Source organism: Drosophila nasuta, chromosome 2L (genome assembly GCF_023558535.2).
Source record: "Drosophila nasuta strain 15112-1781.00 chromosome 2L, ASM2355853v1, whole genome shotgun sequence".
Taxonomy (NCBI): domain Eukaryota; kingdom Metazoa; phylum Arthropoda; class Insecta; order Diptera; family Drosophilidae; genus Drosophila; species Drosophila nasuta.
Genome location: NC_083455.1, coordinates 11,396,019 through 11,420,991, shown reverse-complemented (window position 1 = coordinate 11,420,991; position 24,973 = coordinate 11,396,019). Strand labels below are relative to the sequence as shown.

Here is a 24,973-nt window from a genome sequence, read left to right as displayed (position 1 = left end):
TGCCTCATCATCATTTGCAAAGCTGAACTGCTGGCGGCAGGTTTCCCAGCAGCATCGTCAGCAGCAGCAGCTGCCGCTTTGCACTTGGCATCAGCATCAGCAACAGTTTAGCTGCGCTTTATTTGTGCAGCTTTTAGATGCGCTTAAGTATTATTTCTTTTCTTTGCTGACTGCCTTTTTTTTATTTTTTGTTTGCCGCCTCGTAATCGCAGCTCATAGATCAAAAACGAAGCGTGCTAGGCTGCTGTATCTCGCTCTCTCTCTCTCTCTCTATCTCTTTCTCTGTCTGTTTATCTGTGGCCATCTCTTTCATTTTGTTGTCCCGCGGTAATTTGCATAATTTAGTATAAAATGCAGCTAGGAAGTCAATCAGAGTGCAATCCGCTCGCCAACTGTGTGAACTGCCGCAATTCTCATGGCAAATGGCGCCGCATTCCACAAATGAAAAACTCCCAACACAAACGCACAGCTGTGCGTCCCCTTTTTTTTCGTCGAAACTCGAAGCAGAAGTGCCGCCACCCACACACACTTAAAACAATCCACGACAAGACACAACTCACAACACAAGACAAGTCAGTCAGTGATATGCAACTAGAGCGCAATTTTCAAATGGCCAAGAGCTCTCTCAACTCAACTCAACTTAACTTGGCTCAGTTCAATTGCCACAATTCCCACAGAAAATTGAGCACAGATTATTTTTCGGGGGGGGAGACTTGAAATTGGAATTGGAGCTAGTACAAAGTTTTTAAACTTCGTTTGGCCCCCATTGGCCATACAAATTAGCCAACTCATTTTCGCTCTGATTAAAGGCAATTTTCCAAATTTTCCAAAGCGCGCCCTGTGACACTAACAACAACAACAACAACAACAAGTAACAGCAGGCGAAATGCATTTGCCTAGCAATTTGGACTGTCGTCATTTAATGGCTTAAATCGTACCGGCAACAAGTTGCCCCAGCATGTTGCACTCGGTCTGTCTCGGTTGCTGTCTGTGTCTGTCGCCCTCTCCTCTCTGACTCTCTGACCATTTGTGTCGCCACATTGGCCCGGGAAAATTGGAAAATCGTTGAATTCAAGCGCGTGTGCATTGAATTATGCAAAATTTGTTTGCCTTCCATTCAATTTGGTGGGATTTTCATGGCGCAAAATAGCTGTGGCAAATAACTTGGACATTTGGAACCATTTCATGAGCCAATTTGGTAGCTAGTTATCTGCTTTATTTATTCGAATTAAAGTTTTATTGATTATTAATTATTTAATGATTCATTTTAATCGTAAAAATGTAATTATTTAAATACTAGAATATTTTTATTTGTATATGTAATACTTCTGAGTTACGATTTCATATGCTTTGACTCAAACTACAACTAAATCTTTCTAAGTAACTTTTCATTTTTTAAATTATGCTCTTCATTTTCGAATTTAGATATTTACACAGTTTACAATATGTTTAAGACTTTGTTTTGAATTTGTTTTATTTTCTTTTACAATTTGCAAAACAATTTAATGTCCAGAATTCCATTTACAAGTTCCCCAATTGCCCACAGATAGAAAGATTTGGATAAAGCTTCATATTGCAAATATTCACAGATATTCTTGCTTTTTATTTTTAAAACTACAGAAGTCTATTTTTTAGAAGTTTCAATTTTACTAATTTAAAAAAACATTTTTCAATTCTTATATATTTATTTTTAATAGGATTCCAATATGCTTGTGATTTTTTTTCTTGGCAGAAGAAATATTTACAATTTATCATAGAATATAGTAAGGAATGTATTCATTTGTGACATCTCTATGAGTATACACAGCGATTTACAACTTAAACTTACAAAGTTCAACTGAGTACTCTTAAAGTAACAATTCAACTTTAATATATTCCCCTATAATGGCTTATACAATTTATGTTTCTCAACAAAAATTTTCCACCAGATAATGAGCTGTTAAGCCGCCTTAAGAGTCCCAAGAATCCCAAGATTTCTAAAACCAACTTGATGTTGTTGAATTCCAACAATTTATTTAATAAGCATGGTTTCCTCTGCTTAGTTATTATCTAAGCTTCGCACTAATGAATAAGGCTATTAGCTGTCTCTTAGGAAACCCTAATAACTTCCCGAGAATACATTGTGCTTGCAATTTGGCTGAAGGCAGTAAAAGACAATTGATATGTTGTGGACGAGAAGGTGTCTCTCATAAATTAATGCAATCTGCTGTTGCTGCTGATGGCGAGACACAGGAAGCATTCGTTGCCTGCACTTCCGAGGTTAGCCAACTGGAACGTGGAACGTCTTCTTGGAGTTGGAGTTGAAGTTGGAGTTGCTGGAGTTGTCATCATCATCATCAGCTCGTGCAGGAATTTTTAGCTTTTATAGAAGCAAGGTGTCTGCGCTGAAATTTGCAAACGAAATTTATGCATAAAATCATTGAAGCGTTCAGTTGACAGTCGCAAGAGAGAGACTAGAGAGTCAGGGCAGCACCCAGTAGAGGGAAACAGGCTAATAGGGAAACCCTGGACACGCAGAGTGAAACTCTCTCACACAACAACACAAACTTGGCTCACATGCCGGCATTTCTAGCGTGCTGTAATTCCGAGTTTCCAAGTTTCAACTTGTTGACGAAGTACGTCTCTCTGTGCAGTTGGCATACTTAGTACAAAAGAAAAAAAAAGTTAATTATCTTTTTTTTAGCTCCCGCTCTCTGTTGATTGTTGTTGTTGTTATTGTTTTTTTTTTTACCCTTCTTCTTTTTTTGTGTTTTTGTAGCATGCCCAACAGCTCCATTGGGCTATTATCCATGGTTCGGGCCTAGCTCTCGTACTTTTTTTGTGTTGTGTTGTATTCTGTGTTCTCACTCCAAGCGATTGTTGTTGCCACTGTTCCATCCGCTTTCTGGCGCGCTTAGCTTCAAGTTCATTGAACTGTTAATTGTAGCAATGCCTCTGTCCAACTGTGGCCAGTGTGAAAGGTGATTTTTCAAGGCTGCCTGCCACGTCCGGCGCTCAGATGATTCTCAGCCTCGAGTCCAAAAAAAAACATAACGAAATGCTCTAAGGTTCTTAAAGGTTTTTATTTTGAAAGTTTGATGTTTTTACAATCGGTATTTATGAATTAGATTGTTGGCTTAAGGTGCTAATGAGCGCCAAGCGCAACACCACTGACCACAACAAAACAACAACACCAGCAGGCGCAAAGGCACAACAATAATTAATTTCCCACAATTGCTGGTCTCCAGGCCAGGCTATCACGATATTTGCTGTTTGCTGCCCAACCAATTTATTGCAATTTAAAGCGGTTGCCAACTGACAACAACACACCAACAAAAAAGCTGCTCAGATTTCATTTCAAATCACGCACAAAAATTAGAAAACATTTCACAGTTTTTTACGACTCAATTAACACAATTAACGTACTCAATGTTCAGCACTGAGGAGGAAGTTTTTCTGCTTTTTTTATTTTCGTTTTTCGTTATTTTGTTTTTTTTTTTTTTTGTTGGGAGGTCTGTGTATACGCAATATCCCGCACCATAGATGCCACTAAGAGATCACGGGTGTGTTATAAAAACCCCGTGAATTCTTCCAGTGCCATTAACTGTGCCGAGATGCAGACCAATAAAGCTACCACATTTTTTTGTTCACTGTTTTTTTTTTGGCTGAGAACTTAGAACTGGTTGGTTGGCAACCTTAACTTACCTGAGCGAGAGAAAGAGAGAGAGAGCAGAGTGAGTACTTGAAGTAGCCTCGTCGAGAGATCTATCCCACGTGTTTGCCCGATATGGCAACGCTGGCTTGGCTGACTGGCTGCTTTGATCTGGGAAAGACACTTCAAAAGTTATTTACCTGCAAAAAACAAAATAAAAACAACTACTCAAATGAACTTGTTCTCTGCCAGGCCAGAAGCCAGAGGATCCACATTTTATTTTATTAGACTACTGTTCACATCTATCCCACGTTGTGGGATACACTGCGCACCTGTGTGCTTGGCTTCTCTTTTTTTTAGTGCCTGATAAGGTAACCTCGCGCTTTTTGATCTATCCCACGATTTAATCAAAAACGCAAATTTTTGTGTTTGTTTTTTTCTCTCTTTTTGCGGCGCGCTTCGCGGAAGTTGTTCATTTCCATTGATGGCAGGAAGAGGCGACGCTTTCAAGGGGGAGGGTGTTGAAAGCTGCGGGTATCACAGGGGATGGGGGAGACAATGTGCGTGGGAAATACAAGTTCCCACCTGAATATTGCATGTGCTATCATGTTGATATCTCCCTCTCTCTACATATAATATAAAGCTTTGGGGCTGAAGTGTCTGGGTCGCTGCGGTTGGCCGCATAATTCGCTGTGAAAAATCATTTTGTGGCTGCTGCGTGCTGCATAAAATTACAATTCAATTTGGGTTAAAAAAATTCAAGAAAATGAGCAGCGAAAGACAAACAACATTATGATTATTAAAAGAAGCAGCAGCAGCAGAGGAAGCCAATTAAAAAGTTATCATGTTAGCTTAGCTAATTAAGCAGCGCAGTTTAATGTATTTCAATGCGCGATTGCGCTTCACTGAGCCAAGGCGATCGCTGCCACGAAATTGGGGGCACAACGAAATTGAGCTGTTGCCTAGCAAAAAATTGTAACATCGAAAATTGCTTTGACTGCTATTTTTTTGGTTTTTTCGTTGGTTCATTGCTTGGTTGGTGAATTACAAATGACCTCTGGTCTCTGACTTTGGTTGGCTGTTGTGCTCTGGGGCTGGGAAAACGTCGCCGTAAATTAGTCACGAAGAAAGCGAGATGCGAGATGGCAAATTGTAATCGAGTTTGTTGCCTAAGTCTTTCGTTTCGCTTCGCTATGTTTCGCTTCGTTGCGGCCAATTTATGCAAATGCCCAAAATAGCGAAATGGCGAAATGTCGAATGCCGAATTTCGGCTGCTCCATTTCATGTAATTGCCACTTTTTTGTGTGTTGTGTGCTGCTTATCAGGCAACGGTAAATCAGTACGTCAGTCAGGCAGTCAGGCAGTCAGTCTGGAAGTCAGTCAGTTAGGCAGTTATAGGCAGCTAGGCAAGTTCGTCAGATAGTCAGTCAGTCAGTCTGACCGTCTTCGCATCATAGACATGCCGAGCATGCGTCGTGAGGCGACAGCCATCAATCAAAAAGCGGCGCAATCAAACCTCCACTCGGACGACAACAAACAACAACAACAACAGCAACGACGCGAAACAGTTAAAAACTCAACAGCTGCTGTTTGACCATTTCTCAAGGCAGCCCGCTAACGTAATCGCGTGTCGCAGTTAACATCGTTCCCCCTTCCTCGCCCCTCGCCTGTTTTCCCCTCAATCTCCTCGCAATATCTGAACATGATTTTTAACGACAAATTTACGCGCTTAATCTCTGGCCCCGGCAATAATCATCGGCGTCAGAGCGAAAATGAAAAAAAGGCAGCTGAAGAAAGACAAACCGACAACAAAATATGCAAATGTGAGCGGTCTACGCTGTTACATGTCTCCACATCTCACATCTCGCATCTCGCAGCTTCGCAGCGTGGCAACTTCGGCATCTTCATCTCCATTCGCAGCCCCATCTCCATCTCCATTTCGCATCGCATCCACGCGCATCTCATCGCATCATTAGCGCCAACACTTGAAGACCCTGCTACGGACAGTCCGAACAACTCTTTAATGTTTAAGTGCGTTTTTCATTAATTGAAATGGTCAATTTGTTGCCACTGAGCTAGACAGACAGACAGCAACTGGAAAGAGATGGACTTAGAGAGTCATTTACAGTCGATCGCTCTCTCTCTCTCTGTCTCTCTTTCATTGATTGTTAGTAGTCGTTGCCTGCCCTACATGGCCAGGCCAGCAACTTGCCACTTGGCACTTGATAGTTGGAAGTTGGCAGTTGGCTGTTGGCCGCCCGTCGAATGTCGCCGTTCACTTGGCGCCAGTTGCTCCGCCAAGATTCAAGATTCCAGCTGCAGCTGCTGCCACAGCACAGCACAGCAGCGCAAAACTCATTCATCACAGCCAGCCAAAGCGTCATCGGCAAAACGCATAAATATTAATAGGAATACCTCGAGCAACAAGAAAGGCGTTCTAATATGGAAGTCTTATTGCACTACCAAGGATGAAGTAGTTCTGTATTGACAGCAAATAGGGATATTTATATATTCTTTTTTAATTTAGCAAAAAACTTTCCAGATCGTATCTAACATACGATTTTATAAAGATATTTTGCTCGCTTTTTAAATTTGAATTCAAAACTTTTTAAAACACTTTTTACTAACAGTCAACCTTCAGAAAAAGTTCGATTTATCAGTCTATTAGTCTTGAATAGCTTTTCAGCATAAAGCTGCTTATAGTTGTTGTTATCTTGTTGTAACCGAAATAATTTATAAATGCTCTTAAGAATTTTTTTTGGCTATTATGTGCGTTGACAGTTTGTTTTCTCTCATTTTTCACGTTTCCTTCTTTGTCACATTTCTGTTGTTTCATTTCGTTTTTCCAGCATTACAAGCTGCTTAGCAGAGTGCAGTTACCCGGCAAGCAAAGAGTAGAACATAAAAAGAAAAAGCAGAAAAGAAACTAGTCATGGTCTTGACCATGTCATGGACAAGAACTCAACTCAACTCAACTAAGAACGGTAAGCGACGGAAATCGGTAACAACAACATCGTCGTCATCATCGTTGTCGTATATGGCCAAAAGGTAACAGTAAGCAAACTGTTTTATCGTTTATCAACGCGGCCTTTTTAAGCAAATTGCAGTCAAATGCTCTATGCTCTCTATTCTGTACGGAATCAAAGCCAGTTCTAATTGTCTGCAATGACAATGCAAACTGAGAGAGGAAGACAGAGCGAAAAGATTGAAGATACGTGTTTTTAGGTATGAAGACGCCTCTTAAGCAGGCCTTAACGGTAACCACACGCGCTTCTACCACTCGAGAGTCCGAGTTTGAATCCGAGTCCAAGTCCGATTCTGAGTTGTAGCAAACGACGTGCCTCAAACACAACACAACAATAACGAGGCAACTTCAGCTTCATCTACAACTTGAGACTTTTTTTTTTTGAGCCAATTGGCATTTCAATCACGCATCAATCTGGCACGTTTTTATGATGCAGATCACAGGCAGCAGGCAACAGGCAACAAGCAACAACGCAGCCAACAACAAGAAATACAACATCATGTTTTGAGTATGACGAACTGAACTGGACACAGCACGCGGCATTCACATTGGTTGCTGCTGCAGCTGCTCCAGCGTTCTCGTTCTCATTCTCATTCGCAATTCCTGATTTTGAGATGCCTGCTTTATGAAAATGAAATTTTTATTGGTCGGTTATGTTTTCGTTACATTTCGTGGATTGTTATAAATTTCATTGATAATTGCCATATATTGATGGCATGATTATGTGCATGATTGTCTGATTGTCTCTCTGTCTGTCTCTCTGTCTGCTGTTGCACAGTTGTGTTGCTTTTGCTACGTGCGTGGCATATGCACTGCGAAAATATTTATTTTCATTTTTTTCAGTCTGTTTCTCCGCCTGTGTTTGCTTGCTGCAAATTGTTTTCAACGAAAATTGTTGCACGCTTTGTGTTACACGCAAACACACATATACATATATTTTCAATTGAAATCTTTTATATGGGTCACAAAGAGTTGCTCTGATTGTACAACATCGAAGCATGTGAACAAATGCAATTTTCCACGGCATTACGATGCTGAGTGAAACTGATGATAATTTCACATTATAAATTGAATACCAATTTAAAAATTATACGAAAATGTACAGACAATAAATTATTATTCGAAGCATTTAAACCAAAAAACAAAATGAGCAGACAATAAATTATTATTCGAAGCACTCAAATTAAACTTAATGTAAAACTAATACTTCTAGTAAATATAATTCTTTTAATTTATTATTAATACCGTATTGAGCTAGCAGTCAACTTTAAATGAGTTGTTACTGCCATAAATCAATTGCACATTAAATAAATTCGAAAGGAAGCTAACAAAAATATGGAAGCCTGCAATTAAATTTATCTTCACGAAAATATGTCAATCTATGGCAATAATTGTGGCTTATTATTTTTAATTTTTAGTTTTTCATTGAAGAGTTTATTGAGATTTCGTGACGAATGGCTTCAATTTAGTTTTGGCCATGATTGTTGACCGCATACTTTAGGCCAGATCTCTCGACATCTCACTCATAAATTAACTCGAAAGCTGCAAACTGTCAGCGATTTGTGTCAGTCGCAAGTAACTATCTTATGCCTTTTTAACCAGTTGTGTGCTTTAGCCTTAGAAAGTCGCTGCCCAAAATGGGCTAATACCGCTGCGGCTCAAAACGCTGGCAAATACAAACAACCGCTCAATATGCAAATCTTGGATGCTACGCCGCTGCCACTGCAACTAAAGAAACAAAAACCAGACATGCTATATGTGTGTGTTCTTATCGGCATGCGACTGGCTATCAAAAATAATTGACAACTAAATGCGCATTGAAAATGTCGTGTGGCGTGAAAAAGTGGCATTTAATGTGCCGGCAGTTGTCGTCGTTGTCGTTGTTGTCGTTGCTGCTGCTCGTTTGACAAAATCGTTTGCCTCTGATAAGATACGACAAATGTCATTGACTTGCGAGGCCCACAGCGTGCGCTTCTGTGTGTGTGTGTGTGTGTTTGTTTGTTTTTACGAGTTTTTAAAGTGCAGCGTGGGTTTGCACACACACATGTAGAAACTGCCCTCTGCTGCTTCAACTTCTTCTCCTGTTTTCTTGTTTCGTTTTTGGTCATGAGAGCGTGCGCCCACGCCAAGTGCTTCAAGTTCGTTGCCAGAGTCTTTTGTTTTTTTGTGCTTTTTTTTTGCTGCCCTGTTGTCCCAACTGCCCTGACTACAATTGCGTCGCACTTCGTTTTGGCCATGATTCATTGACCAGAGCAAGAGAGCAGACAGACGCTCTGCTACTGAGACTGAGCTCAGTTAAGTTGCGTTGCGTTCAGTCGAGTTGAGTCGAGTTGGGTTGAGTTGAGCGACTGGCACGACCACCGCAATTACATCCGGTAATTTAATGTAATTTTATATTTCATTTCAATCACATGCGATATCTACCTGGCAACTTTCAACTCTACAAACACAGAAAATACAACTACGTCTACTCGAATCAACTCAACTCGTTAGCAACTCAAACTGTACCAACGTCAATTCGAATGGGAGAGAGATCTGTGTTTGGACCACCATCTTGACTTTCAATATCATTTGATTATGAATGTCGCCCCTCAATTTCAATTTCAATTTTCAGTTTAATCAAAGCGCGGCTGCTTTGATATCACAGCACAAAATGATTGATGACTTAATTTGAAGCTGCAAGTTGCCAACAAATTTGTCAATGCGCCGCACTGAGCAAGATCGTCGAGCAATCTCATAGACAATGCCTAGGCTTTGTCTATTGGAAGATTCTACAGTTTTTTTTTCTCTTTTTGTGGATTCTGAGCCTGTTCTTTTTGATTAATTGTCGAAAGACGTCCAAACAATGGCCAGAATAGTTTCGTTTTTGGAATTTTGTTTTGTGTTTAACAAAATGTGGCTTTTTCTTTTTCTCCCCGAATATTTCATTAATTAGAATTTTTGTTTGCAAGACCATTAAACAGGCCACAGCGAAATAGCCCTAAGATTAATAAGCGGCAATTAACAAAAATCAAACAGCCGAATGGAAACCACAACTAATAACAAAAAAACTGTTAGAAAGAGGCGTTGCTCAATGGTTTAAAAACGCATTTGTAGACCCCCAAAAAAAGAGGTAAAAAAAACATAATATAGCGCTATAGCGCTGCCTTCCTTTCGCTCTGTGTCTTTTCCTTTTAGCTTAATTATGCATCGTCGTTGTCGTCGTCGTCTCTGAACCGACATTCAATTTCGCTTTGCTTTTATTTGATAAATTAGTCGCGGCAGGCGGTAAAGGTCAGCGAGGGGTCGCTTTAGGCAGGGTCAACTGTGCCTCTGCGTGTGCGTGTTCAAGTCAAGTTTTTTGTCAAACTCTTGGCATTGGCATTTGCTTTGACTAAACATCAATCTGACTGCCCCTTGACTGTCTGTCTGTCTGTCTTGACTGTCTTCTACTTGCCTAGTTGTCTCATGTATCAGGTATCAACAGCAGCATCAGCTTACCCAACAGGAAGCGTCTCGCGGCCATTTCGCAAGTCCACATTCACATCGTGATTGACATGTTCAAGTTGTCTGCAAGAGAACACTGAAAGAGAGAGAGAGAGAGACACAACATAAGTATCAATGAAAGGCGTTGTAACTAGCAAGGCCGCGAGGGCTGCCAGAAGATAAATTAAATATACTTTATTCATTCATTTATAAATATTTTTTTTCTTGTTTGAATTTACTTAATTATTCTTAACACTTGACTTCATCTTAAAACACATTATTGTAACTTCTTAAAGTTTTCTTATTGAACTTTTCTTTAAATGTGTTTTACCCGATTTACGTCACTTGTTTTTAATGGGATTAATTTCGAAAACATTTTAAATTAATACCGAAATATTTTAAATGCATTTAAATAATTTTAATTTATATTTTAAAGGCTTTTTAAAATAGTATTATCATTATTTAGCAAGATTTTCCAATATATACTTTTAAAAATACTTGTATTGCAACTATTCTTTTACACATTTTGCAACGATTTGTGTAACTTATTTTACAAGCAATTTGCATTGAAAAGGAAATTCAGAATTACTTTAAAGGCTCTCAACAGTTTTTTTGTAAGCATTTGTTGAATAATTTAAGTCTTGAACTCTTTTAAATATACACAGTTTTCTTTGCCACTTGAATGTAGCTTTTATTTTCTTAATATCGTTTATACTTTTTTTTGTGGCAAGTTGCAACAAATTAATCTGTGGCATAGCATCTACAATCCTCAGCCACATGCTCACTTAAATTATGCACACATCAGTTCTGCTTCGACAGCCCCCAACTTGGGAGCTCTATTGTAAGACTTCCCTTGGCATTATCTAGGCGCTTGCTCGTTGGCCATCTGCCGTCGGCTAATGCCGCTGCTCTACATAATAGAGCCAACATTAAAGGCAGGAAACTAAAGCGAGAGCAGGCGAAGCAACAACAAAATAGTAAAGACTGTAGTTGCAAGCAAGACTTGTGGAGACTGAAGACTGAAGGCCGAAGACTAAAGACTGGGAACTGCTGTTGACTGGGAACTCTACTCTGTAAGGCTGGCCTGTTGTAAGTTATGTGGTCAGCAGAGAGCAACAGGCAACAGGCTGGGGCTGGGCCACAAAAAACAACGCGCCAAGAGGCAGGCGCGACAACTGAAAGCGATCTCGTAGGGTGGCTTTGGTCGATGCATTTGACAATTGGCCTGGTTAGTCGACTGTTGGCTGCTTTGTTGGCTGGTTTGTATTGAGTTGAGTTGAGCTGAGCTGAGCTGTGGAATGCTGTTTGCAGTTAACCAGCAGCTGCAAAACAACACTAGGCAGTTACTTGGAACTTGCCACATGCCACAATTAAATGCCAGGCATTGCTGCATTTCATCTAGCTGTCAAGTGGACAGCGTGCAAACTGCGAACTGCAACTGCAACTGGAAACTGCGACTTCAACTGCCACAGTGAAGCTTTAGTTAGGTGTCATCACATGTCGCTAGAGGCGCCGCTTTAAGTCATTCAAGAAATTAATATAAAGAGATGCAAAGCAGCGCGAGTCGAGAATGATAAACTGACAGCCTTATGACAGCATTACGCAAATTGCCAAGCCAGACGCTAAGCAGACGCAACGAGTGTCGAGCGCGAGCGTCGAGCTCAAGTGAGAATCCCAAGAGAGAATCAACAACACAGAGACAAGCGACAGCCAACGATTGGCTTAATAAAATGATATATTAAATGCGATTAAAACGCGGCAAAAGGCGACGAAGACAACACGACAACAACGACAACGACAGCGCTGTGGATGCTGCAATAAATATATTGGAACAGCGGCAGCGGCAGCGGCAGCTACTGTTGCAACTGTGGCACGTTGCAGTTTGGTTCTTGGGCGCGGATAACGAAAAGGAAAACAACAACAGCAACAACAAGAAGATGAACAGAAAACCTGCATGGCAACTTGAGAGTTTACGTTGCGCGGCACGCTGATAAAAATGTTCATTAATTTAATGCGTTGAGCATAATTAAATGCGTGTTGGTCTTGGGTGCCCCATAATGACATTAAATATGTTTAAACATGCATAAATAAATACGCCAAGTGGGCACACAACAACGCTTGCCACTTGCCACTTGCCACTGCACAACTTGTGGCAGCTGTGCAGGTAGCACAGAGAACAGAACAGAACAGAGCTTACTTCTTGGCCTGATGTTTTAATCAGGCTGCCTGACCCAGACGCTTGTTGCAACAACTAGTTAAATTAATGACGCAACATGCGGCACCAGAAAGAGACAGAGAGAGAGAAAGAGTCAGTGAGAGAGGAAAAGATTTACGACAATCGCCGCTTCAATTGAGACTTTGTTTTCCTCTCTTTTTTTGTCGACCACGCGATAAATTGTAAAGTTAATCGCTTGTCAAAGTTTTCGCGGGCACATTTATCTCTCTGCAGCTCGAAGCTGGCCAGGAGCACAGGAGCCGAACAGATTCCCAACTGCTGATAAGTAATAGATGCGGATTTATGACCAAACTCAAATGATCATAGACCAACTAAGAAAAAAAGAGCGCAACTTTAAGCTTCTCTCAGATGCGAAATGATAGATGACGAGGCCATAAACTGCTTTGGAAAAGTGTATATATAGTTATAGTTTATGATCACTTGGGGCTTATCATTTGCCTCAATTGATAATATGCCATAAAAAAGTTGGGTACCTACGAGCCAAAATCTAAAATCAGGTTTTTCACCTGCAGCTTTACAACTTGAACTCAAGGCTAAAACTCCATGAAACAAATCTCCTTTCTAAGCGCTTAATGTGTGCTGGAGAACCTTCTCTCACTTTTAATTCAGCTTTGCCCGAGCGTTTTTATATATATGTTTTTTGTTATGACACACCTTTCACTAATACAAGCACAAATATTAATACTCTAATTTGTGTTGACTTCATAACTATAAGATGTTGATCTCCCAAGCTTTGTTTGTTATTTCTGCTCTGAAAAGTGGCGTTCTTGGGTGTATGTACAAATCTTTATAATTATAGTATGTAAGATTCCTGAAAATTTGGTTTCAAGCACATACAAATTGTAAAAGTTATTCAAGAATCACTTTTGATAGCAAAAAACCTATACTGCAATCGGATCTTAGTTCCTTTGCCTGACAGTCTGGTATATTTTGTACTCTTATATATAGTATATATCTATAATTGTGGTATATTTGTCTGTCCAATTATTCGTATTTCATAAGCAGTGTGTGAAGAAATACAACAGCTACTGTCAAATGAAAACGATGACATATAGCCCACAAAATGTTTCTGACAATGAAACGAAATCTATTAACCTGACTCACACTTTAAACAAACACAAACACACACACACACTCACACTTGCACTTACACACACTTTTACACCTTAAGCATGTAGGTGTGGGTGTGCGATAGGTAAAGGTATTTTGATAAGGCCACTTGTGCAATGAAATTCACTTGGAACACTTATCAATATTATGCTTTCGGTCTAGTCACAAAACGAGTAATGACTTCTGTTGCTGTTGTTGTTGTTTGAAATACGTGTGTTGTTATTGTTGTTGCTGTTGCTGACAGCAGACAGCAGACAACAATTGTGCATTTCATGAATTGGAATCGGCAAGTAGTTGTTGCTGTTGTTGTTGTTGTTGTTATTGTCCATTGTTTGTTCGGTTGGTCGGTATGGAAAATGTCATTCAAGTCGCAGCCAGTTGACAAATTGTCAACTGATATGGCAAATGTTGTGTGTAGCTTGGAAGCTCACAAGCACACATAGAGTTAAAGTGCCTTTGGCTAATGTGCAAACATGTGTAGATTTATGTGTCGGCTACCACACTCTGTTTGTGCCTTCCTCTTGCCTCTTGCCTCCTTCCTCCTCATACCGGCTCATGCCACACAAAGTTTCTTTGCATATGCATTAGGCAAATCCGGCGCTCAGCTTGTATTTTAGCTCTTGTTTCCCTGTGGTTTTTTTATGTATTGTTATTGTTTATCTGTCTATCTGTCTGTCCGTCTGCTGTTGGCAAAGTCTCAAGTTCAGTTCACACGCTTTCACTGATTGTGCGACGCTGTCAATTTGAATTTAACGATTCGGCTTGCTACGTTGGCTTGATAGATAACGCCTCACACACAACCACAACAACAAAGAAAAACTGTACCACATGCATAATTAACAAGTTCAACACACTCGCACACTCACGCACAACTCACGCAGCAAGCTAGGCTCATATAAGGTTTCAGCTTGAGGAGCTCTGGGAGCGTGTGCGCTTCACATGAAAACGCTGTTTGTCGGCATGCCCCAACAAATTGCTGCTAATGAGCTGCACCAATGTTGCACCTCGTGTCTCTCTTTCTCTCTCTCTATATCCCTATCTCTTTCTCTCTTAATTAAAACCATAAACAGCATAAAAGTCGCTTGCGCTTACCTGCCACAAAACTTCGCTCCATTTGTCGCAAATGCACCGCAAAAAGGACTCCGGGGAAATGTCAAATGCCGCCAGCCTCTATTTTTGCCCCCATTGATGTTGCGTTGTTGCGCTGCAAGCAAATAATAAAACTTTACTTTAATACAATTCACACATTAAAAAAGTTAATTAACTCTATCGTATGTTCTAGTTAAGTGCCAAGTAATTGCATATTTTGTAGATACTTTTTTAATCTCGAAGTTATTTCCTATTAAGTATTTTTTTACTGGACTGTTTTTTCAGAACAAAATATCTGTTTAATCTCTTCGTAAATGTTAAATATGTGATTTATAGCCAGCAAATATCTATTGTTTCCTGCCTGTTATTAGACAATAAAATGTTACTAATTTTCCCAGAAAATTTCGATTACAAACATTAAAAGAGCTTATCAAAGCTATTAAAGCTTTTTGCTTTCTTCTAATTAATATTATTTAGCACAATAATTGCAATTTGAGCTGCTTTTATCGAGAACGTTTTTTGTTGAAATTAAATAAAAATAAAACTTGTTTTTGCGCAGTTTGCTATTAAATTTAGCACAACCAATTTTTCCAATCAAATTTTTGCGGCCAGCTTATCAGTAGAAAAAAACCGAAACAAAACAAAAATTAAATAAAAAACGTAGAAATAATTGTAGACAGAAATTCATTTGGTATGGCACAGAGCGAGGCCATAAATGTCATTCCCAGGCAAAATGGCAAATGCTCTCTCGTTGTTGCCACACGCCTTTTTGGCCAGTCAGCGTGGGCTTGTCAACAACAACAGCAACAACAACAACAACAACAGCAAGCGGCAACAACGAGTCGACAACAAGCAGCCGTAAATCAGCGGAAGGTGCTGCCCTCTCTTCCCCCTCTTTTCTTGTGTCGTAAAACATTGAAAATTATGATTTAACGCAAATTTTGTAATTAATCTTGACAAATAAAGCGGCCCGCGGAGCTGCGTGTAAAGACACCCCCGCCTCAAGCTTCATCTTCATCTACGGCTTGCATGCAGAAGTTAAGTTTTAATGCCCTGCCAGACTTTGTTGTATTTATCTTCATCCTGCACACACACACGCATACACACTCAGTTTTTACATGCATAAATCTTGGCGGCACTTTCAGCCAGTTCTGCTGCAGCCAGCTTGGCGTGGCATTTCCTCCTGTCTGTCTGTCCGTCTGTCCGTCTGACTGCTTGCAACATCATCATCATTATCCTTCATTATTATTTATGAAGTTTTCTTTGGGTTCTCTCGCCACAACCGGTTTCGACAGTGGAAGCCTTTCAAGTATTTCATAATTGTGCCAAGTTATGCACAAATGCACATTTCGTTGATGTTTTCGGCTGCTGCCTTATTTAGTAAATTATTGCGTTTTAAATGATCCGAGAGAGTCCGAAAGACAGAGAAAGAGAGAGCGTGAGAGAGAGAGAGATAGAGCGCGCTAACGGAAGAATGAGACTTTTTGGTGACCTTTACGAGGCGCTGCTGCTGCTGTTGCTGTTGTCCGGATCTTAATTATATGTTGGCAGCTCACGACGCTGATGAACAGTAGCAATTATTTGCCAGGCCAGCACTCAACACTCATCATTCAAACACACACACACACAGACACACGCGCGCACACACAGCGATCGAGAGAGCGCGTTGATGATATATAGTCATATTACGTATACGCCACGTATGGCGCGAGTGGCCTGCCTTAACTAATTGCCAAGAGAGTCAAAGCCAAAAGACCGCATTCGAACTCGAAGTCAGAGTCGCAGTCGCAGTCGCAGTCGCAGTCGAGTCGCGAGTAACTTGAAGCTGTCATTAACTTGGCAGCCTGGCGACGTCTGAGTGCCAATGCAATGTGCCAGGCTAAAACGCGCTCCGAACATCATAATCTCCCTCTTGAGCTCGAACTCATTGTATGTATGTGTATGTAGTTGTGTGCAGCTTTGTATCTTATTTTGTGCTGTGTAAGCAACGCTGATGAAGCTCAAGCTGTTGTATCTCTCTCCCGGTTTCTAATCTGATTTAAAAGATTTTCCATTCCCTCTTCTTCTACATTTTTTTCGGACTGATTTGTTTGCTTACTCGATGCGTCAGAAGTGCTACAATTGAATATCGCTTCCCGATTTTTTTTTGTTTTCTGCTTTTTGTTTTGTGGCCCGTCAGCAAAGCAAATAAAAGTAACAAATATATGTGTATATGATAATAGCAACAACAAAACTCAAGAAAAGAGAGCGAGAAAAACGTGACTGTTATGAAAAAGTCGTGTATGTAATTTTATTTTTTTTGGTTGTTGTTTGTGTTTTTGTGGTTATCTGCGTGTGTCGAGTAGTTGACAGTAACGGAGGAGGAGCAACAAAAACAACACTAACAGCAACAACAACAACAATGCGAGTCACACAAACAATGCGCGCAATTTTGAATGCGTTGGCAAAGCTTTAAATGACAATGTGAAACGATTCGTTCTATTGTCTGGCCCTCTACTAATTTGTGTGTGTGTATCTGTTGGTTATTAACAACACACTCACACATACGCTCACACACTTACATTATATTTCTGTGAACAACTATAATAGATAGTTATTAACAATAGCAATGGCTGTCTATCGCATTCAAGTTCTCTCACTTAACTCAGCTCAGCTCATAAATTGTATTATGTGTGTTTCATAAGCTGCTGGCCCTAAAAACCTGTCTTCAATAGATCTTCTATAGATCAATATCTGCCTAAGCTGTGTTGCGCTTATCTCTGCTAGTGCTGCCTTTCGAAAATACAGAAGAATACAGAAAAACCAGACTTCTTTTTATCATAGGCCAGCTAATGGTCAAATTGATCTCAACAAAACACAAGTTTATACTCAGCCGAAGCTGGTTTTCGATTTTCACAGTCAGCGCATAAGTTATGATGATATCAGATTTACTATCAGCATTTAATCTATCGACACTGATCTACATCTTAATTTGCGCAAACTAATTAAAGCGCCTACGAATTTGCATAGCTTTGAGATACTACTTTTTGGCTTAGAGTCTCAATGTTACATAACTTAAAGATACATTTTTATCTAGCTACCGCTTTGCTGTTTAAATTATGCATTTAGCTGAATTTGTAATTGTGAAATAATTTTCTTTAAGCTTAAAAATACATTTTCATCAGCTACCGATGTTTAAAATATGCATTTCAGTTTAGACACAACATTAATATACGTTTTTATCAGCTGATTTGATGCTTCAAATATGCAGTATAGTAGATGAATTTGGAACTTTAAGATGTTTATTTTTCAGATAGGGGTTAGATCATAAGATACTTTTCTTTCTAACTGCTGTTTTGCTTATTAAAAAATGTATTTAGCTGTATTTGAATTAAAATACTTTCTTTTCCTCTTCTTACTCATAATTTAAATAGAAATACTTTCTGTAGTGAAGCGTAGTTCATCTTGCTTGCTAAATGTTCTGCCTAAAGTAACTTTTCAACTTTCATTTGCTAAATATCGATTGCAGGATTAACTACTTTGGCTCAAGTAGGGAAAGTCTTGTTTAATTATATTTTTCTGATCGATTCTCTTGAAAGCAGCACAACTCCGCTGTTAAATTGGTCTCTTGTCTGTGCTTCGTGCCGGGTTATTTGATGTTAAAGCCCCCTCCGCCATTACAGAAAAAAAGTGCCGCCCATGTACATATTTAGGCGGCAGCAAAATCCCCATCCTAGCTCGTTGCCTGCAGCGCGTGGGTGGGTGCAGCAAGAGGCTGCGATCGAAGTATTTTCGCCAGAGTTTGTTGCAATTTTTGAGTGGAGTTTTTTTTTTTTTGGTTTTAAGGCACGGCTAGAGCCTGTTTTCTTTTGGACTGGCTGCTGTCTAGCTGTCTGCTTGGTTCGTTCGTAATCAAAAGCGCTCAAAATATTCGACGCTTAATCAATTAACTAACATAATTTCGTGCAAAAGTAATTAACTACTCCTGTTGAGATAGTCGACCGACAAATGTTTGCTGTCAGTAGCGTTTAGTGTCATTCATTTTCGCCGTCCAAGCGGCGCCCACTTTGCTCAGAGCAAACTCGTTTTGTTTTTGTTGTTTCTGTATTTTTTTGGCCATCCTTTGCGAGTTACATGAGTTTTAATTTTTGTAGCGCCTTAATGGGACTTTTGGGGGCGGACAGTTGCCTAGGAGAAGATATCGAACGAAGAAGAAGAAGGATTCTTCCGCGATGCGAAATCAAAAATCAATACATAATTCTTTTGACATGCCAATCGCACATTTGTGGCATGCAACGAAGCCAACAACGACAACATGTTTGCGCGACTCATTCAGATAAAAATGCAATGCAGAAGAGCTGCGGAGCTCAGCTTGGAAGCTGGTGAACGTTGCAGGAACAAAACGACGACAAGCAGACAACAGGCAACAGTTGCAACTGTTCGAGCTGCACCTTAAAACGAGCAGCAGAAGAAAAAAAATACAGACAGTGCCCAGAGTCGAGAGTCGAGACTTGGCGAGAAGCGAACGTATGGAGTAGAGACACAGAAAAAAAAAGTGAAATCTGCTAGAATTGATCTGGGGAGTCGACGTTGTCGTGGTCGTGGCTTCAAACTGGTTCTCTAGAGGAAGTAAGAGTCAGAGTCGCAGTCTGAATCTGAGTTTGAGTCGGAGTCTGAGTCTGAGTCGCTGGTCAGAGTCTTTGCGGTTGCTGCTTCTACGACCTCAGCTCAGCTCAGCTCAGCTCGGTTTGGAGCAAGCAGCAGCGCCTTTCATTCGCTGTCAGCATCAATTGAAGCAGCCGGCCTCCCCCTCTCTGTTCTGCTGCTTCCTCACCCTCTCTCTCTCTCTCTCATGGACTGTGTCCACTCTTAGCTGCAGCTGGACAAACCCAAAAGCGCAAAAGATATATGAGCAGTGCGATGTTGTGACTACTGCCTGCTGTGCACCTGTGTGACGATGGACGCTGAACGTTGGCGATGAAGCTGAAGCTGAAGATGAAGATGGAGTCTTCTTCGTCTTCATCGTGGCTGACTCTGACTTTGACTTTGTGACTTTGAGTTGGACAACAACAGCAACATCAAAGCTGCAGCTAAACTTGTAGCTGTAACTGTAGCTCAGAGCTAAGCTGCCTGCCCTGATGGGCTTTTAAATGATGCCATTTGTTGCCATGTTGCGTGTGTTGCTCTTGCGACCGGTAGCAATAACCCTTTCTTTTCGTTTTTCTTTTTTGACCAATTGTTGGGCTATTTGCAATGCTACCAATCCAGTTAGTTCATCCCATTTGGGCCCAGCGGCGATCATTAACGCCCCAAACGCAGATCGCCGCCGTCGCAGCGGCGCTTTGAACAAAATCTTTTTTACAATTTCTGCCGAAAAAAATGTGACAACAACATCAACAACGAAAAAGGTCATCGCTACCGTCAGCATTAAAAAAAAGAAAATAAAATGTAAAAAGCAAACAAAACATAGGTACACATATTACTATATACAACAAAAACACACACACACATTCACAAAAAAGCAAATAAAAATAAATAAAACATAAAATGAGCGAGTGAGATTGTCTGGCCCCTGGCTGACTCCGACTCCGGCTCTGACTTTGACTCTGACTCTGGAGCTAGGGTCTGAGACCATTCCAGGAAACGCAGCAACTTTTTCAGAAGTGCTCGACATGCCGGAAAATAAAAACCAAAAAAGGAAAAAACCACAACTACAACGAAGCCAACTAACAAGACACTTGGACTCCGAACTACACTTGCTCTGCTGAAAAGTCAAGCTAATATAAAGTTTTTACCCGAAGCGCATAAAAAAAACAATCTAAACTAAAGAGTTAGCCAAAGGGTTAATTTAATGCTGATGTATAATTGTACAGACAAAAGTAGTATTGAAATTAATATAATTTTAAAAAAATATATATATTTCTTTACAGTTGATAATATGTACTCTGAATAGTGAAGTTCTCTGTAATCGAATTCAACAATCTCATTTAACTAGTCAATGAAATTTGAAACCCTTCGGTGAAAATCCCTACTCAACATTTCCATTTTATTATATGCCAAAACATTAGGCATTCTAATGGAAGTTTAAGTGCTTTGCCATTCGTTTTCGGAGTTCATTATCCTTTAAATTTTCACGGCTCGTTAGAGTTAAGTAGTTGTGCTCGTCTCGTGTTGCAGTTAGTTGTAATTCAGCTCATTGTCATGGTTAAGTGTTGTGTGTGATCTGTGCACGAAGCAGGCAGAGAAACACTTTTGCAAACTGTTGACGTTTGCAAGTGTGTGATAAAGGAACTTTCAAGCTCAAGATTGTAGTTGAAGTTGAAGATGAGACTTTCAACTATTGCGACTGCTGCTGCTGTTCAAGCTGTTGAAGCTGCTGCATGACCCGCTGGCAATTATTACAGGTTGAAGCTGATGCTCAACTGGTGGCAGATTCACACGACTCTGAGCCTGGCTAAGTGTTGCGACTTTGACGGCAATTAGACAGGCGCGCAACTGCCACCAACAGCGGCAGAGTCAGAGTCAGAGTTGGTGTCGGAATCAGAGTCAAAGTCAGTATGAGAGTCAACGGTAGAAGCAGAGCTCTGTGGCCTCTTGGGGGTCAACAGACCTGATGGATTGTCGGCAGACACACACACTTTGCGCTCTCTCGGCGCTGTCTCTCGCTTGTCTCTCACTTGTCTCTCACTTGCGCCTCACTCGGCTGCACCGTGGATGGTGGCCACATCACTTGCCCTCAACACACAAATCACGCACTTTTATTTGCCAGGGATTTAGTCAGAGCAGATTGCTGTAGATCGGAGTAAAGCAGCGGCCTTTTAAGGCTGCCTTGGCATGAGTTTGCAAATTGTTGCTGCTTTCAGTTTCCTGCTGCTGCTGCTGCAACTTTATGGCCACAGCAAGAGCTGTGTGTGTGTGTGTGTGTGGATAGCTCTGGGTCATTTTAGGAGTCGGTCGGAGTCCAAGGCAAATGCTTGCAACTTGAAACCTGCAGGAGCCAGCTTCAGCTTCAGCTGCAGCTTCAGCTTTGTGCAGGAGGTGTCCCAAACAGCAATGAGATTTTGCTTTTCTTATTTCTTTTTTCCTTCCTTTTTTTTTTTTTTTTTTTGGTTTTAGTGCTTGCTTCTCGTACATTTTGTGCTGTACTGAGCCAAGTAAAAAAAAAGAAACCAGTTACTGACTCCAACAACTGCTGCAACTGCGACTGCTCCTGTGGCATGCTGTAATTGATATTGCAACTGTATGTGTTCATGTATGAATGTGTGTGTTTCTGTGTGTATCTGTGTGTGCCATGTTGCTGAGCTGATCGGAGCTGAGCTGTGGTGGAGTTCAAGTTTCAGGCTCACACGTGTTGCTAATGAGACATAACTCAAACACACAACAACATTGGTACATCAAAATCAACACGCACACACACACACTCCTGTACACACATACACTCAGACAATCGCACAACTGATAACCTAATAAAGTCATAGCAATTAAGCCCTGACTACAACTACACAAACAACGAGTGTGGCGAGCAACAACTTTACTCTTCGAGTACAACTTGTTTGCCAAATCCAAAAAGTTGCCTAAAATGATGTCACTTGCCGCGACTTGGCTCGCAATTATAGCCAAAAATAAAAAGAGAAAAAAAACACACACACAACAACAACAAAAAAATATCAGTGCCGAGAACTGTCCAACTGTCGATTCAGCAGCCTTTTATTATACAATTTTTCGTCGTCTTCTTCTGCTTCGCTTAGTATTTTTTTGTTTTTTTCATTCCTCATTTTAAGTTTATCTTTTATTTTTTCTTTTGTCTGTAATATTATTATTATTTTTTAGGCCTGTTTGCCTTTTGTGTGGGTTACAAAATAATTCATTTTTTAATTTTGTGTATCCCATCTCTCACTCGCTTTTTTGAAAAATCATTATTTTAATCGTTTATTGACTTGTTTAAAGCGCCGCTAAATGTTTTTTTTCCTCTCCCCACCTGTCTCTCTCTCTCTCTCTCTCTCTCTCTCTCTTAGGTACAAATTATTGAAAATGATGGCGCAAAAAAAGAAAGACACGTATTTGTTTCATTCTTTTCATTGTTAACTATTATGGATAGCGTTCAGCTTGAAGCTTATAATTTTCAGCTAGCTCTAAATATAGTTCACATGAAGCTGGGGATTTTTTAGAAGCTTGAAAAGTTGAAGACCCATTCGGAGCTATTTTTAACGGAAAGGGTTTTTTCGAGGAAAATTAGATGGGGATAATTTCAGAAAGAAATTTGTGATAAATATAGTAAAAGAAATACTATAAAATATAAAATAAACTGGCAAAAGATTTAAAAAACTTGTATCTTTGTGATATTATGAATGTAATATGAATTTTCACAAATTTAGAAAATTCATATTTTTAAAATGTCGGGTTCTCAAACTTAAAAACTGTTTAAAAATTATTTTGAACTATAATGAAATCATTCTCTTTGGCATTTTAAAAGTTTCGCCATATTTAGTTTAAGTACTTGAAATTGAACGAATAGTCTGCTTAATTTACAAGTTTTATGTTTGCATTTAAAAGTGAATCAGTTCGAGAAACTACAACTACAAAATATATATGTATGTAGCTGCGGGTTAAAAGGGTCTCTTTGTTCATTAACATTTGAACATTAGCAGGTAAATCTTTGATCTCTACACGAATAACTTATATCTAACATAATTTGAGGCAAAAGATCTATTAGTTGACGCTGATTAATGATGCATGGCAAAATGGTAATAAAACCAAGACCAAAAAGAGCAACGTATATAAGGAGAACACAATACATAATATCGTTATTTTGTACATAATAAAATATTGAACTCACCTGCCCTTTTGGAGGCCAAGGACACAACGGTCAGCAGTTGCTTTTGTTGCTGCTGTTGTTGTTACTTTTGTTGCTGCTCATGTTGCGGCTGCTGTTGCTGCTGATGCTGCTGTTGTAGTTGTTGTTGTTGTCGCTGTTGATTTTTATTATGGGCTCTAACTTTTTGAGAGTCTCTTCTGTCTGGCGTCTGACGTTTATGAGGTGTTTTATGCCAGTCGCTGAGTCCATGTGTATGTGTGTGTGTGTTTGCAGTGCTCTCCTCTATTTGATAGCTTAGACCTTTCAACTGTTGCTGTTGAACAAGTTGGTGTTGCTGTTGCTGTTGCTTCTCCCAATTCGATAGGGTCTCTCAACGCTAATTTTTTGCTCTGCTTGACTCTTCTTCTCTACGCTGCGATGCTCCGCTGTGTTGTCCTCGCTTTCTTCTCGACTCCTCTCGCCTTCTCGTTGTGGAGCACAAAATTTGCAAGTGCTTACTAATAGAACGTTTTGTGTTGTGTTAATGAATTCGAGAGTTTTATTGACACTGTGCGCTGTGCGCTGTGCTTTTGCCGTTCTCCGTTTTCGCCGTTGACGTTGCTCATTTCTCGTTGTTTTTTTAATATATAGTTTTCTTTTTTTTTTTCGTTTTATTGTTGTTTGTTGAGTTCTTATTGTTGTTGTTGTTGTTGTTTTTTGCGCCACGTTTCTGTGCATGTCTATTTCTATTTTGCTATTGTATTATCAGTTTATCTAACACTTTTGCTTGTTGTTGTGTGTGTGTGTGTTGTGTGTGATATCTCTGGCTCGCTCGCAGCTGGCGCTATTGCCGCTCGACTGCTGTCTGCTGACTGTTGACTGTTGACTGTGTGACTGTTGCTGGGGACGAACGACGAACTGCGCGCGCCGCTCGCTGACGGTGCACTGATCGGATCGACACAAACGTGGCCAACACGACAGGTAACCACCACCAAAAGCGACGTACACAAAAAAATTCGAACGCGCCACCAACAACAGCAACAGCAGCAGCAACAACTATCGCTGGCCTGAAGCGTCGAACTAAGTCACACACTGGCTAACAAAACTCTGGAGTTCTAAGCGTACGTTTAGTTTATTTTTTTTGTATCTTTTTGCTTTGTGCTACGCGACTCGCTCGCTTGCGTTCCAATTTGCGACTTGTCTGGGCTCGTCTCTGGTACGGGGTTTTTGTAACCTCGCCGAGCTACCTCGACGGGCTGCCGCTCGACGTCGACGTCGAGTTCGTCGTCGTCGTTCTCCACAGCTCCTATGCTTGTCTCGCTCGCACATGGCGCGCTCAGTGAAGCGTATTAGCACAGGTGTAATTACCTGTTCGCTGTCGGCTCTATAGCTATCTTGCTCTTGCGCTGCCGCTTGCTCTCGCTCTCTGTGTGTAACCCACTCTCTCGCTCTCGCTCTCTCTGTCGCTCTCTGTTGCTCTCTGTCGCCGCAAATGATCATTAGCCGTGGAGTCGCTCTGCTTCTGACTCCAGTTTCGTTGGCTAAATTGTCGCCATGTGCGCTCTACTCTTGCCCTCCCTGCTGTGTGTGCCCCCAAAAAAAAACCTGAGACACAATATTGCTTAAGCAACAGCGCTTCCGACT

General features: G+C 40.5%; 1 long non-coding RNA gene across 1 annotated transcript; it reads right to left on the bottom strand.

The window, feature by feature from the left end:
• Positions 1-4,473: 4,473 nt before the first annotated feature.
• On the bottom strand, positions 4,474-24,513 carry LOC132798920 (uncharacterized). The gene is made up of 3 exons (XR_009633998.1): positions 23,372-24,513; positions 14,560-14,671; positions 4,474-10,218 (listed from the first exon to the last, which is right to left on the bottom strand). It is a non-coding gene; the product is annotated as an uncharacterized LOC132798920 (long non-coding RNA).
• Positions 24,514-24,973: the final 460 nt, after the last annotated feature.